Consider the following 16,746-nt stretch of genomic DNA (forward strand, 5'->3'; position numbering starts at 1 on the left):
TCACTTAAGATGAGGATGCTATGGAAAATAGTTTGCTAAATGCTGCTTTAATAAAATTATAAGAAAAAAAAATCTAAATTACTGATTTTTAAGAACACCACATATAACTTCTCAAATTTTCCACCCTCATACTTTTTCCATACCCAAGGATTATCCTGAAATATCAAAGACAATTAAGAAGGAGAAAACTGCTCAGGAATAATCATGTAGAAACTAAGCAAAATTGAGAAAGAGGAAAGGCAGTTTATGACTAGATATCTCTCTCAAATAGATGTGTGGCTATCTGAGGGCATCTCCAAAAGTCTCTCTCTCTTTCTTTACCTTTAACTGCGAGTTCTTCATACATAATCCTATTGCTTTGGGATTCAGCAATTTTTGAGGAAGTCAGTGTACCAAGAATGATTTCACCAGTATGATATTCCTCTCTTTATAAACAGACATTGACACAGGTATGAAAGCCTATAAAAATTCTAGAGTTGTCTTAAAAGTAAAAAAGTATCTTAAGATACTTTACAGGCTCCCCTATCTTAACTGCTTTGAATAACAGATCACATCTTGTGTTCGTCCTGTCACAGAAAAACCTGCCCCTGACACATTTCAGTCTCTGACAGGATGGCAGTTCTTTCAGCTGTGGGAGCTGCCTCATGCCCTAGCACCCGTTCATTTCTCTTGCAGTGTGTGCAATCTGCTCTTAAAAAAATACCTTAAAAGGAATCAAAGTATGAAGAACAGAGATGTACTTCTTTTGTCAGGCTAATGGTAATGACCCACAGAGAAAATGCAAGTTCTTCATGCACTAGCATTAAACCTGAACACTAACAGACTTGCTGTCAGACTCCACCTTATTGAAAATTGATGAGCTTTATTCAGCAGCATTAAGATCACTTTAACATTAGCTCTCAAGAGTATTCTATTTAGCTTTCTGGGGGTTTTTTTAAGTCTCCAAATTCATGTAATAAAGTCATAATTAAAGCTTCTCCAGATTATAAAGGTAACTCCAAAGTTAGAAACTACTTGCATAACCCTTATTCAGATTTTTTGGGTAATAGTTACTACAGTTTTAAATGCTGGTTCTCACTCTTCTTTTGCTCTTGGAATCCTTTTTTCCCTGGGTTCTTAAGGATGAACAGTGCCCACTTACAGAAAAGTGATTCAATACTTTATCACTGGTAATCATTGGATCTCATTTATTGTACATACATAAAACCTTTCATGGTAAACAGATTTATGAATTTGTCTTCAATGCTTTTGCCTTGGTGCTCATTTCTGCAGTATAAATGCTTCACTGACAAATAATTAATCTCCAAACTACTGCTGTTTGGTGAGAGATAACATTACTATGACATAATGTTGCATTGATGAGTTGGCATTTTTTTCCTTAATCAAAGACCTCTTAAACTTACCACCTGCTTTCAGTAGCTCAGCATATCATACACATAGAGGATGAGGGAGCAATATCTAATACATGGAAGGAAAAGCGTTTAAAAGATAGCTGACAGTGAATTGGGCTTTTGTAATGCTGCATAAATGTACATGACTATTGCAAGGTCCACAGCTCAGGCAGCACATCCTGTAGAGGTATTTTCCCATGGAATGTTGCCTTTTATTTCAAGGTAAACTGCGTCTATTTTCTAAATTTCCTAGTCCATTTTTTAATTGCACATAAAAGCCTGTTCCTCCTTCAAGTTCTTACAGAGATGACATAATTTCTGCTATTTAGCAGGTGAGTTGCTTACCCTACTCTGAGTTTAATTTCCTTTGGAGAGATCAGTGCTTTCAGCTCTTTTCCTTTTTCCCATTTTTGGAGATGCCTGGATGCCTCCTTTCCAGACCACAGTAATTCCCTGAGTCATAGAATAAAATTGGCTGTAAAGGACCTCTGGAGATAATCTAAGCCCTCTGCTCAAAGCAGGGCTAACTTCAAAGCTTAATCTGCTTATTCAGAGTCATATCCAGGCTAGTTTGAACCTCCACAAGGAGGGGAATTCCACAGCTTCCCTGGACAATCCATTCCAGCAGAGCACTCTCTACTGTTACCACTCATCTGCTTGCTAATGATTTGGATCTGACTGTGATTTCTAAATGTCCCCAGTATCATGTGATTAACACTATCAGATTTTAGTGGCGTTCACTCTGGTAAGAGTGTGAGACATTCTGCTATTCCAAGACCTTTCTTCTTCGATATATCATGTGCAAACAATTTACCAGCAGATTTTCTGAAACACTGCCTTCTGGATGAAGTGTCAGAAAGCACTAATTAGCTGCTCTCCTTGTCCTATCAGACTTTCCAGTATCAAACTGTGCATCTAACATAATGAATTTAGTTGTTATAGAGGGCCTGAAAGTGATGACATTTAGCATGAGTGGGTTGTTTTGTTCCTGCATGATTGCATGATTGTTGTTGAGTTGATTTGTTCTTGATTCATTGCCTTAAAGATCTTTAATATCTATGCATATGCGGAATACCCTATCATTTTTCTTCTCTACTGCCATCATCAAGTGCATCCTTTCCCATGGCTTCTTCACTTTTCTAATTAACATTTTTATTGCCAAGGGGCTCACAGTGGAAATAGCTATCACAGAGCAGTGTACTTCTAGAACTGCCTTCTAGGTAGATTCTGCAGCAAGCAGTTGACGTCCTCTGTTTTCAAACACACTCATAAACCATTACACAGGCCTGCCAGGCCAAATATTCTTTTCCAGATTTTACTGCTTGTAATGTATTTATCAAATTAAATGCATAGCTAACCTTTCAATACAAAATTATTTCTGCAGGGGTGTCTATTATAGAGATATCTGGATGTTTACTTGTATCTTTGGACTTTTATCTGCATAGGATAAATGTTTTTTTATATTACTAGCTGTGCTGTATGCCACAGATTCAATTTTTCCTAAAGTTACTCCCAAAACTTGTCCCCAGTACTGATGCTCATTTTTATGGCTACTTTTTCTAAATGTATTTGAAAATATGTATATCTCACCACTATAAATTTCCTTTTTTTATCATCAACATTTCTCCTGGCTGCTTTCCCCAGCAACATTCTTCAGCTGCACACTTTTCACCTTTGATCTCCTCGGTTTGCTTTGTAGTATTTAGCATACATATTCTTAAACACCTGCTTTTCATTTTTCATTTTATGATACTCCCATGCTCACTGGCATCTTGCTGGGTTTGTGGCTCTGGACCATGTTTCTAATTGAACTTTGGTTGGTGCTTCTCTGTGGGACTGTGCACACAAATGACAGCTGACCCACATTTTATCATCTACATGTCATCACCAAATGCCCCCTCATCTGTATCTTTTATTTTCTAGCTATTTTAGTGGTATTCTAGGATGTTCAAGTCTCCTCCACTAAAATTCATACTTTTATTTCATTTTTATCTCCCCTCAGCACAAAGAGTCTATTTTTAATCAGTTTCAGCTGTTCGATTCATTCACACCAAAGGACTCAGTAGGTCTTCAGCTTTCCTAAGATTTCTTTACTCAATAGAGAATTTCTCTCTCTGAAACCATACACTTCAAATTGCTACAACTGTCTATCCACATTTCCTCTGTCAGCTTCAATTTTTTTTTGCCTTATAGATGTCTACAAATCTTCTCATTTCTCTCTACAAAATCATATGAGAAGCAGGATCTTCCCCGTTCTTTGCCTGAAGTCCAGCAAAAAATAAGATTCCATCAACCAAACCTGTGCATTAAATGAAGCTTTCTTCTTCCAAAAGGTCTACACTTCGAGCCTTTTTCTGTGTGAGTAACATAAAATTTTCTCCAGTTTCTGTCTGTCAGCTTGGTTTAAATTACTATCATAAAGACCGGTACATAGTTTACAGTCCGCAAGTCCTGCTCACACACTCAATGTGCTGAACTAGAAGAGTTGCTAAAATTAATTGTCTTCCCAGAGAGCTTCTGTACCATACCCACTGAAGCCTGACACAATAAACCCATTACACCAGTGTTTTAACTACATATGGTGAAAATGGCTCCTGTGAGAGACTAGAGCCTTTAAACTCTGCTGCAGAAGTTCTTCACCAAAATTCTTCACAGATGTTCTGCTGACAGCAGAATATGGGTGAGGCTCTTGCAGGTCGTCTGTCACTGGTGCATTATCAAGGATGGTGCCTCTTTCTACTCTGAGCTTCTCCATCATGAACTTTTGTCTGTTGTACTCATGTCTCCTCACAGACACTAGCTGTTTCTTCTCACCTCTTTCCACTCTCCATTCTTTCAGTACCATTTACAATTCCTAGTCAGACCTAGTTCCTTCCAAGGTTTCTGCCACTGCAGTTTCAATTTCTTTCCCAGGCATTCACTTTCTCCCCTTCTTAACACTCCTTTTCCCAGATTCATGACTCCAATATATTTAGTGGGGAAGGGGGGAGGTAATTCTGTCTCTTCCAATGCATCTTCCTCCTAATGTTCTGATGTCCTGTAAGTTCCTATTCCCAACTAGTCTCTAAATGCCTGTTTCTGGAAATGTCAGTTTATTCCTCAGCATCTAAGGTGTTGTACAAGCTTGTCCTTCTCAAATGACTCCTGCCCCAAACTCCAAACTCTACTGGTCCTCAGTACTAACTCTTAATTCTGGTATCCTTCTTCCACGTGTGAAACCATTTCCATTTTCCATGCTGTTTATACCTCTTCCTGCTTTTTTTTTTTTTTGTTTTTGTACTTTAGGCGTGTTCTCTCAGCTCTCTCTGGGGCAGCACAAACTGGCTTATACTACCTCAAAACTGTGCCTGCAGAGGGAAGCTCTAGAAGATCTGGGCTGAACATGTGTGGGTGTGTTCTTACACAAATGTGGAAGGTTCAGTCTTGACTCAGAAGCCATCTACTGCCAAGTCCATTTTCCAGTGCATGGTAGCACAAGAACTTCTCAGGCAAAAAGGGCGACCAGAACTTGTGAATGTAAGCAAAGGAACATATCATGCACCAGAGGAGATCTTCAGAGATCGTGAAAATTATCTGGCTAAAACTTTCCAAATAAATCCAACAAACTGAAGCTAGATTTTTTTTTTTTAAATAATAAGTATACACTGTGAATAAGGTTGTTTTCTCTCCCAATATCTCCTCTAGTCTGTTGCACCCTTATCCATTCAAACCATGTCTGCTGTAGAGTTCAAGACACTTATCATATTACAGTGATATTTAAAAAATTAAAAGAGTATTTTAATATAAAAAATTTTATACATAACTGAAATTTTGTTCACTTGCAAAGTATTTTATAATGATAGTAAACCCAAGATTTTATTTTTAAAATCCTGTAATTAATTCATATGTTTAGTTTTCACTTCTGAAAAAAAAGAATGTTTTCAACAGTAAAATTAGTTCTGAAATTTCTTAAATTCTACACTGAAGTAATTGGCATAACTAAATTTCTTCTAATATTAAACCTGTGTGATTTCTCCATGTGGAATTACATATCAGTTGAAAAAAAATACAATTCATCACTACAAGAAACCTCCCATCAAACATGTTCTTTGATGTGGTATGTGATATGTCTGGAGCATTTGATGATTCACATTACAGCAAGTAATATACTGACCATGTGTTGCAAGTTATGTAAATAAGTAGATAAATTATAGGCTTTGATGCTAATAAAGCATCAAGGCAACAAAGTGTCCCAATATTTTGCAAGGAGATGGAGATTCTTTCAGTTAATATTTGAGGTTCCTTAGGACCCTTTCTGCATACAGTGCATACATACCTCCTTCTGGCTCAGTCACACTCATTTCTCATGCACTATAGGCCATTTAAGCCCCACTTCTTTTCCACTTATTAAATGGGGGGGGGGGGGGGGCTGCTAGTTTAAATGCAAAGATTTGTGTAATTTCTGTCACTGTGCAGACAACTCAAACAGCTACAACAATGACAAAGTGCTGGAGTGGGCTTGGCTTATTATTCTGCATGTACATCTGAACAGCAGATGAAAAAGAAGTGATAAATTTATTGGTGGCTACCTACTGATTTCTCCAGTGATGACCTCTGATCACATCAGGCATTTCAAGGGATAAACACTTTTCTTCCAAAACATTTCAGGTCTGATTGCCAATAAAGTCAGCAGGCATTTAAACACATAAATCCACACATGCTTGTTTTCTTTTCAGTGCTGAAATTACTCCAGTCTTTAGGAAGTACACACTATCAAATACCCTGAGACAATAAAACCAAAAAATGCAAGAAAAAACATCTGACAAGAATATACTGGATCTGCTTTATCTGTGAGAACATGTGGTAACAATGATTATTATTTATTACATGATCCTGCTTCAACCCAAAACGTACTTGGCAACATTTGAATACAGAAGAAAACATTGTATTCTAACACAAAATAGCTGAAAGGCTTAAAAGAGTCAGACCCTTCAGCAGTCCGTAGTTGTGGAGAGGGCCTCGAGAACATTTAAGGAAATCTCCACTCACACCATTTGTTCCCTATCACCGAGTTTTAATCAGGACCAGAGCTTAGAGGACTTGCTAAATTCCAAGCACTACAACTCTGCACAGTAAGGGGCCTGTGATCAGCTGTCTATGGCTCACTCTTTCAGTTTCGCAATGTTCTTAAACAACCTGAAGCAAAGCCAAAGATTTACCAGAGAGTCTCTAAGCTAGTTTGACTCAACTGCCCTTTGAAATGTAAATGGAATTTCCCCTGCTACAATATAAGTTAATGGAAGACACTGCTATCTATTAGTTAATCAGGCATTTTGTAGCATAACTTCCCAGTTCATCTCTACCACTAAATGCTTAGGTGCCTATAGCACTCAAAATACCTCTTTCTTCTGAGATTTCCCTTTCTTTCAAAACGTTTCACTCTTTACATTTTGTGTTATTTGATGCTATTTCTACATCCCATATTCTTCAATACAGTGTTTCTCCCTCTGCAGCAACAGCATGACTGAGGATAACAGCAGTAAACCTACCTTCCCTTTCTGTATTGTTTTGAACACAAAAGAAAGTGAAGAAAATGAAGATCCAAGAGCTGGATTGGCTGGTGAGAATAAAAGGAGTTCTTATCCAGAAGGATCCAACTTCTAGCCACATGAGGACATTCATCAGTCATAGACACCTTTTTTTACCAAATCCAAAATACTTTAGAAAGTTTCTCTAAACAGTCCAAGTAATGGAATTGTGAGCATCCTCTCTCTCCTGTCCTTCAATACTTAAGGCTGGATGAGATTGCACACAGCATATTTAAGAGTATAAAATGCTCACCCTGTTTAGTGAGCTAGTACAGTTAATATGAGTATATAGTATATACATGGCAATGTAAAGGTCATCTAATATCTTCTGTGTTCATTTTACTACAATGGATGGCACTAGCCCGTACCCCAAAAAGAGCTGTAACTTTGTGGGACAGCATTCATACTTCTTCCATGAGGAATCACAGTTATCCATTAAGATATGCTTGGCATCCGCTTTTTAGCTGGCATATGGCAAATTACACCATCATGTTTCAACAATAAAAAGGAAGTGAAAAGCAAGAGAGGGGACTAGTGATGAAGAACCTGCAGAGTACAGGTAACTGAGACTACAGAACACAAGCTACAGACTAAGGCTACAGGTCACTAAGGTTATGTGAACAGAGACATATATCAAGTAAAGTTGGAAAAAAGTCACGTGGTGATAGGTCTGCTCAAAAGAACATAACTTGTGCAAAAGTGAGACATAAAGAGATTTTGTACTGAAAGAAGAGTAAAACATCACCAGTTTGACACTGAACCGTAGTGGGGGTAAATTTAAACAGAAAAATCATTTTGAGGACTCATGTTGCTTCTTCACAGATCACAAGCCACATCCAGCTTGGCCTTGAACACTTCCAAGTATGCAGCATCCGCAACTTCTCTGGGCAAGAGTAGTGTCTCACCACTCTTATCTAAAGTTTTTTCCTGTGATACAATCTAAATCTGCCCTCTTCCAGTTTAAAGCCATTCCCCTGTGTCCTGCATGCCCTTGTAGAATATCACTCTCCAGCCCTCTTGTCAACCCATTGTAAGTACTGGAGGGCTGCTATAAGGTCTCCCTGGAGCTTTCTCTTCTCCAGACAGAACAGCCCCAACTGTCAGTCTGTCCTCACAGCAGAGCTGTTCCAGCCCTCTGATCAACTTCACATTCCTCCTCCAGAGCTGCTCCAAGAGGTTCATATCCTTCTTATGTTGGTGATCCCAGAGCTGGATGCAGCCCTGCAGGTGGAGTCTCACAAGGGCAGAGCAGAGTGGGAGGTTCACATCCTGTGACCTAACTCTGCTTTTTGTGCAGCCCAGGACATGTCTGACTTTGTGGGCTGCACCAGCACATGGCCAGCTCATACTGAGCTTCTCTCCAACCTGGTGTTCTATGATTCACTTAAATCATGATAGCTAGATTTGCTACAGATAACTGCTCTGGCACACAAAACTTGTAGGGAACATCAAGATACAAATAAAATACAACTAAAGAGCTACCTGTGGTTTTTCTAAGCAGTTAACACTCATTGCTGATATCAGCTGGAGGGAAATCAAGACTAAAAAAAGAGTCATCCATCTGCATACATCATAGCTTAGATGCTACAGTCACTTGAGCTTTCTGATGTTAGTTAATGCCTCAGTGCTGCCTGAGAGAAACAGAAGTGGCTAATTCACTCTATGAATTTATTCAGTCTGTGGTTACCTTTATCTGTCTTCCATCAAGCTCTAAACAGGGCCATGAATTACAGCAGTTTTTGTTATGTGAAAACTGAAAAACAAGTAAATATTTCATTATTAAAAAAACACAAGCAGAAAATGTAGTTGACCTTTGAAAGGACACTGCCAAATGTGGAATCTCATTCCAGTCACTAATAAAAGGTAAAATAGAAGTTTAGTTAGCTTTTCTTTTACAACTATATCTCAGCACAGTCTTAATCATGAAGCTTTGACATATTTGTAATGGCAATACTGTGTTATCAGAGGCATGTAGTATATAAAAAGAGGTATTTTTAATTGTCAGCTTAACTCTGAGAAGACAACTCTGAAGACGTGGCACAATTCATCTTGACTCAAACAACCTCCAAATATGTCTGTAAACTCATTTGGCATTGCCTGAAGATGCTCAATTTCTAGAAGAAATAACCAGAATAAAAATATTTTTTATAATTGCTAAGGGGCAGTTAAGCACTTTGTAGACCACCCAGGAAGAGAAAGGCATTTCAAACACCTCCTTTTGAATAATAACAATTTTACAACTCCTTCTTTATCCCAAGGTATAGAGGACATCACAAAATAAACATGTCAAAGCCCCCAACATGTTTACATCATATCTTAATGCTCCTTGAAAGAACATAACATTAGAGCTATTTTTAATAAAATGCAGCGAAACCATAGATTAAAAAATACTGCTTATTTATTCAAATTTATAGAATGTATTATTCATCTAGCTCTTGGTAATAGTTAATGTTATTCATCAAAAACCACAGGCAAAATTATTTGGTTCTTATATACACTGCTGGATATGACCAAACAAGAAATTATTTGCTAAACAATGTCACATGAAACTGCAACATTGAAATGCAACATATTAAACTGAAATGGATGCCTATTTCCAAAAACACTCTTAAGAGAGTGGTGAGAACAGTCATTCTGTCAAATCAGTGTCAGGTCTTCTATATTATAAATAATAAAAAAGCCAGGGTCCAGGTGCCACACCATGTCACCTTTCCTGAACCCCACATGATAACTTTGGGAAAAGGAGTATGGCCATCATGTTGAGGTGCAGTAGATAAGGTGCACTTACATGGACTTCATGTTTCAGTTGGTTTTGTGTACAATATAGACAGGCAAGAAAATGAGTACTGCGCCATCTGTCCATCCCCTGGACCCTGGAGTCTTCCTCCTCACAGGTTTCCTCAGTCTCTGGTACACAGGTTAATCTGATCCTTGTAGAAAGCCACCTTTCAGGACTACACTTCAGCATGTAAATTGCTAAAACTGGTTCCAGTTCTCCTGTCTCCCACATGATCCTAATTCCAAAGGCACTTTGGGAACCATGGAAAAACATACTGCAGCATACCTCTGATGTGCTTGATATGAACTCTTGCTCCCAGTGTTATCCCCTATCAACTATGACCAGCAGCTACACTTTCTTCTTATGGCTGAACACCTAAATTTCTTGTACTTCCTTGGTTAAGTGGTAAAACTTTGCATACATCAATACAAAGCAGCACAAAGAGTCAAAAGGAGCTCACTGCCAGAGGGCAACTACCATCCCCAGGTCCTTCCCATACTCCTTAACTGAGAGCCACCTCAAAATCATGGTGCCAAATGAACAGCTCACAGGCTCTCTGGCAAGGCAATACCACATCCTTGGCTTCAGAAGATGCCCTGAAGAAAGATTCCTGCAGTATCTGTGGATACCGCCTTGATTAAAAAGGTGTCCGTCTGAAATGGCTGTAACTACACTTAGCAGGAAACTTGGATTTTCCAGTTGTAACTTCCAGGTGAAGCCCAACATTGTTAGCAGAGCTCATTCTTAACTGAGACATGGACAAGTCCCTCTGCTATTGTTATCTTATATTAGGTAGTTCTTCATGCGAGCAATTCAGTGTGTCTCTTCATTTAAACTACTTCAAAATTCACTCCATTGAAGTGGCTAAAAGCAATGTCAAATGGAAAGTGGGTATAAGAACAAAAACCAATATAAAACAATATGTAATTATATGCTGTTCTATTGAAGGCCAATGTTACTAAATATAGAGATTAATACTGAAGAAAATAAGATCAGTGGGAAATAACATACAGCCTTAAGGTGTTGGTCATTCATTTCTGGGCACCTTTATCAAAGAATCAATTAACATTTAATCTTCTTAAAAGGTGCACAATCTCCTTTTGCTACGTACAGAGCATTCATGTTTCAGACCCAGATCATCATCTGGCCTTTGGCAAGATGTCTTAGACCCTCTTGACTATTTACACTGCAAATTTTTCAAGAGAGTGAATTTAACTCTGTGTGTGCAGTTAGGGAGCTGACTGGATGCCACCCTAACATAAACAGTGGTTGGAAGTGCTCACCACGTAACAGGATTGCTCCTGAAAGGCCCAGGTAAGATCTGTGCCCACATTAATATGAGTTTCAATACTGACAAATGAAAACAGTTAGGAACCAAACATTTATTACCAGAAATAAAACAAAACCAAGTTTACCAACTTACTAATACATGAATCAACTATCACTTTCAAAATTGAATGTCATTGTATTTGCTAGCATAACTTTCAGTCAACTATAGCTCAATTATTTAATTGCTTATTTTCCCAAAAGTTCTATTTGCATGCATTGGGGAAAAAAAAAAAAGCGTAGAAAAGTCTTTTTTCCTATCTAATGATTTTTCAGGAACTTTGAATCATTACATGCTCTCTCTTCCTCCATTTTCACTTATACAAAACTAGTAGGAATTACTGACAGCTGTGTTGGTCACACCACTATTATTATGTAACAAGTCTTGCATGTAGCTTCATATAGGTCTACAGATACAGACTTAAAATTTATTGGCTGGGTTTTACACATTATCTCATTTTATCTCAATCCAGAAGAGAGCTAGAATTAAAAAAAAAAAAAAATCAAACCCTCTGTAGAACATTGTTTTAATCATTAATGGAAATTGTCAACTTTTTCAGATGCTTTTCCAAATCACTCAGCTGTAGACATGCAAAGAAAAAGTTTGCTAAACTATATTCTGTCAGTTTATGAAGCTAATCCTTGTAAACATATTATTCATTACTATTACATTAAGATTTTTAGAAAAGATGCTCCAGTTCATCTCTCAACAAAGCTTATGAACTGCAGAGTACTAAACAGTAATGTGGCTCAGTTGCTTGCTGACATTTTTATAGTAGTTCGAATATTTAGCAGTTTACTTCTAAACATCTTTGCCACAAACAAAATCATCAGAAAATAGTCCCCCCTGTGTTGCTTGAATACCTTGGTTAAAATAAGGTGCACATGAAAACTGTAATCCAACTTTTTTTATGAAAAAGTCATTGAGTCTAATGAAAACTGGAGTGTAAGACAAATCTGAACTGCCTACTCCTATTGAAAGCACAATACAGTTTCTTTTATATAGCTTTTTGAAACAACTGTTAACACCTGTGTGGCTCTTCTGCATGATTCTAAAGCAGTACAATGTAGAGTTGTTTGAAGTGCCATCACCAGCCAGATTTAAACATTGCGACTTGAATTTCTAAGTAAATTTGGCTGGCACTCACTATAAATGATAATGAAGACCTATGGTGAAACCCACCCTTTGGAGGGGTTAATTGGGATTTTGCCATTTATCTTAACAGGACCAACATCTACCCAAGATTTATGAAGTTTGCATACTCTAATACACGCCAGTAGATACAGAAAGACAGTATTTTAGTTCATTCAGAACTACTTCATGTCAGCTAGCATATGACAACTATAGTAAGCATCAGAGTGGTAGCTTAGCAAAAGTTGCCGACCAGCAAAGGTTATCATACGTCTGAAGGAATTACAATGAAGTATTAGCTCTCCTGTATTTAATTTACCTACTTGACAATTATGCCTAGGATTCTGAGATGTGAATTAAATTTCCTCTTCAGTTCAACACCACCTGCAGTTTGAGCTGTTGGCAGCAAAGAAATGTCATCCTGGTCAGCCCTGATACACTCAGCCCTAGAGCAACACAGGGACCCTTTCACTGACCAAACACAAGGGTTCCCCCCACAATATCACCCTTCACTCACTGAAGGGGAAAAGGACCAGAAGCAAGACCTTAATTTCATTTAGTGCCTATAAAAAAGCATTATAGTGTGATGTCTTGCTTAATTCATCCTAAACTCCCTCTAATCAGACTACTTAACTCTTAAGCGCTTAGTTCTTCCTGAGAAGAATATCACAAACTGTATTACCCTTAAGAAGTTCAAGGGTTGCCAGTGCAGGTAAAAGCTTGGCAGGAAGACATCCATTAGATATCGACAATATTGACTTCAAGAGGTCTTAGGATACACATCTTTCTATTTACTCTTTTTATGAATGATTTTTTTCATTCATCATTTCAGCTACAACTGCCATTCTGTAACTAAAATAAACCTTCAGGAAAGAAGTTTTTCTTTCCTTTGCAAATTGTCAACTACATTAACCTTGTCAAAAAAACCTACAAGAATGAAATCAATATAGCAATTTAAAGACAAAATTGGCAGGCACTATATTGTACTTGGACACATTCAGTAAATAGCCTCATACATCAATCTACCGTCATCAATGGCAATATTCTGAAACCAACTAACGTTGTTTATTACATTTGTGGTGTGAAACGCCAAAGTAAGTACAGATATCGGTCCAGCTGATGAAAAATGACACGGAGATAATATCTGACGTGCCTGAGAAGCACGAACTAGTGACTCAGGTGTCATTTAAACGCGCTGTACTCCCAGCATGGAGAGCGGCTGCTCTATACCCGGTACGGTACCAGCAGTGACCTGCTCGCCAGGGCAGAAGCCGCAGCGGGAGCTCCGGGATCCGCCGTGCCCCGTCCCCGCGCTGCGCCCCGATCTCCAGCCCGTCCCTCGCCCCTTCCCACGGCGCGCACCGCACACTCCTCGGCAGCGGCTCGGAGCTCCTACAGCCCTCTCCCGCTTCCCCCTCTATCTTTGGGTGCACTGCCAGCCGGCGGCTGCGCTCCCCCCGCTGCCCGCCTGCCCGCGGGTTCGCTGGACGCCGGCGCCTCTCCCGCGCCCCTGCCCCGGGCCGCTCTCCCGGGGCCGCCGGGTGCTGAAGGGCAGGCGGCGAAGTTGCCGGGACTTACGGTGGCAGCGCTACGGACGCTGGCGCGGCGCCTCTCCCGGCCTCCCGTCACCTCGGGCCACCTCGGCGGCGGCTCCGCGCCCGCACCGGAGCAGCCCGGCCGCCCCTTCACTCCTCGGAGGGGCGCATGGCGCTGCCCGCTCTCCGACGCCCGCCCGGTGGGTCCCCGCGTCCCGGAGGGGGCGGACAGGCACTGGGCAGGGTCGAGCCCCTCCGGCGGGGCTGCGCCTCGGGAAGCATCTGCCTCCTGCCTCCCGCGCCGCGCCCGCTCCCCGCTCCACCCCGGGCGCGGCGGGGCTTCGCGCCGACGTCGGTGCGGGGCGGCCGGAGCCCGCCCGGCGGCGGCGGCAGCGCCTCCCCCGCCCCCGCCTCCCTCCCGCGGCTCCCGGTGCTGCCGCTGCCGGCGGGGCGGCCGTGCCGGAGCCGGCGCTGCGGGGGCGGCGGGAGCGGGGCCGGGCGGCGCTCCCGACACAGCGCCTGAGGAACGGGGGGTCCCGCTGAGCCCGCCCGGGGGCAGGGACGCGTCCGCCGTGCCCCTCGTCCCGCGGGGGAGGCGGGGGGGCAGCCCGGCCGGCTGCTCTGGGTACCGCCGGTCCCTTCTGTGCGGGGAGGGAGCTCCCGGTCTGCCGGGCTCTGTCCGCACCGAGGGTGCGCCGCCCCGCCGGAGCTCGGAGCCTGAGATGTCAGAGGCCCGGCCGGCGACCTCGCCTCCTCCTCCTCCTCTTGGAGGATCCGAGTCAGCGTTGAGCTTCAATCGCGGGCATCTTTTGGGAAGGAAAGCGTGGGAATGTGGGGCGTGGAGCGTGGGACCCCTGCGATCCGGCGCCTGGGCGGGCGGGGCGCTGCCCCCGCAGCGGATCGAGGGTTGCTGGGACCCCTGGCCGCCCCGGGGATGCTGTCCCGCATCCTCCCGTCTGCCCCGTCTCTGATGCTCTTCCAGCTTGCATGAACCATCTACCTACCGTCCACCAAGCTGGGGAGGATGAACTAGAGGTGGCCGCAGCATTCATCCGACGGCAGAATCATCTAAATTGCCGTTTCTGCTCCGGAAGTCATGTAAACGTTTTAAAGTAATTAACTCTAAGAAGAGGCCGAGAAAGACCTGTTTCTAAGCACCTCTGGGCACCTCTGGTCTCCTCAGAAAAGCAGACCCCAGCTACACGAGCATCCAGGGGCAATCGAGCCAACACCCCGCACCTCGCGGAAGAGCGTCGAGTGGCGGTGCACGAAGTAGCGCAGGGGAGGACTCTCCTGCTATGCCTGTTGCAAGCTGCCCAATATTTAAATATCCAGAGAGCCACAGTGAGGGGGGAGCCGGAGCGAGCGCACGGTGATTCACCTCGGCTCTCCTGACAACATGTCAGTGCCGATAGCAGGTAGTAGTGGGGTCTCTTCCCAGCAGGTGGAGTCAGGAGGCAAACAAACTTGCTCAGGAGGTACCACCACCCGGCTGAGGACAGCTTTTTTCTTTCGCTTTTCTGTGCGAAGGATGTTGCTGCCATTAAATAAAGTGAACTCTGGGTTTAAAGTTGCTTGGCTTACTTCTGAATGGAAAGTTAGCTCCTACTGAAGCGGTTCTCAGGTGTTTTTCTTCAACCTGCCGCTTTCTCTAACAGATTACAGCCAAAATTTTTTTTGAGCTTGCCTTTCTTACAGAAATCTGCATGCAAAAGCAGCTGGCTGCCTTTTTGCAGCTCAAGCCATTCTGAGAAGGGTGTGAGGGACAGGAAAAAGGGAGCTTAGTGCTCAGAAGGAGTCAGAAGGAGGTGCTGGGCTTGGCATGCACCAAGGCCCAAGAAAAAGGAATTTTTGCCACTTTTCCCAGCAGCTGATAAAAAAGTTCCTCCAGATAATACCATCGAAGAAAATTTGTCCTCCTTGATATTGGAGGGTTGCAACCATAATAAGAGTTGAGACACTCAAAGAATACTGATGTAAGTTGTTATCCCTTTAGGATTTAAATTTTCACTGTTGGTTTTATCCTTTACTCTTGTGGAGACAGCAAAGAGAAACAGTGGAAGCTGCTTTTATGAGCTCTCACAGTGCCACAATTGCTTCACTTTTCACAGCATTCTCTGGTAGGAGCAGTGGCATCAGGGGAGGTTCTCATTAGCTGCACCAGCTCCGGCACCACGGAGCAGCACCCCTGTGGACTCACTGCAGTCGTGTCCCTCTCACGCCACAGCTGCCCCGAGGTGGGCTTGGGTGAGTCACAGTTCTAAATGCTTCAGATGTTTGGGGAAGGGGAACTGCTGGGGAGCAAAACCTTATGCTGAAGCCTAGGGAAAGCAGGAGGCTGCCCCTTCCTGGCACTGCAGCAGTAAATTGAAAGAGGTAAAATAGAGAGCTAGTTTGTCCCAAGGTCCACATATTCTGGATTTTTTGTATGTTATCCAACTAATAGTGCTCATTCTATGATTGGAACGCATCACATTTTCACTGATGGGTTTTATATTTATTTCAAAACTGATTGCATGTTGGTCTGTTTTCTTAGTGAATAGTATTCATCTGCTTAAGTATAAATCTGTCATCCCATAATTTGGAAATAGCTTCCCAAAGGTCAGAGTGGTTTTTTTTAATAAATTCCCATTTTGTTAACCATTACCTTGACACAGAAGCAGCACTTTCTCATTTGTTCTGCTATAAGCAATTCCCCAGTGCCCCATGGGAGTGCAAGCATGAGTACTTACTTCTTAGAATGTGTGTGAAATAGTGATCTGATCCATAAATAACTCCTGGCAATTATTAACTGTACCTCAATGGTTTTATTTCCGCTTGTGCTCAGGAGTCATTACAACACTGAATTCTGCAGATAAAAGGCTGAACTTATGTTTTGTGTCGTGATATTATAGTTTTGCTTTGTAAGTGAAAAGTGAAGGAAGTCCAAACCTTTCAAAAATTCAGTGATTTTATTCTGTTATGAGGGAAAACATTTTTCCACACAGTATGTAAAGTTTTGCAGTTGTGTAGCTTG

The 16,746-nt window shown here is 41.9% G+C and overlaps 1 protein-coding gene across 1 annotated transcript in view; it reads right to left on the reverse strand.

Moving 5' to 3' along the window:
- Nucleotides 1–14,013, reverse strand: part of CALCR (calcitonin receptor) — a 150,386-nt gene extending 136,373 nt beyond the window's left edge. The window contains exon 1 of the mRNA XM_058816392.1: nt 13,774–14,013. The gene's annotated coding sequence lies outside the window, so the exon portion shown is untranslated. The remainder of the gene's footprint in view (nt 1–13,773) is intronic.
- Nucleotides 14,014–16,746: the final 2,733 nt, after the last annotated feature.

Source organism: Ammospiza caudacuta, chromosome 1 (assembly GCF_027887145.1).
Source record: "Ammospiza caudacuta isolate bAmmCau1 chromosome 1, bAmmCau1.pri, whole genome shotgun sequence".
NCBI classification, from domain to species: domain Eukaryota; kingdom Metazoa; phylum Chordata; class Aves; order Passeriformes; family Passerellidae; genus Ammospiza; species Ammospiza caudacuta.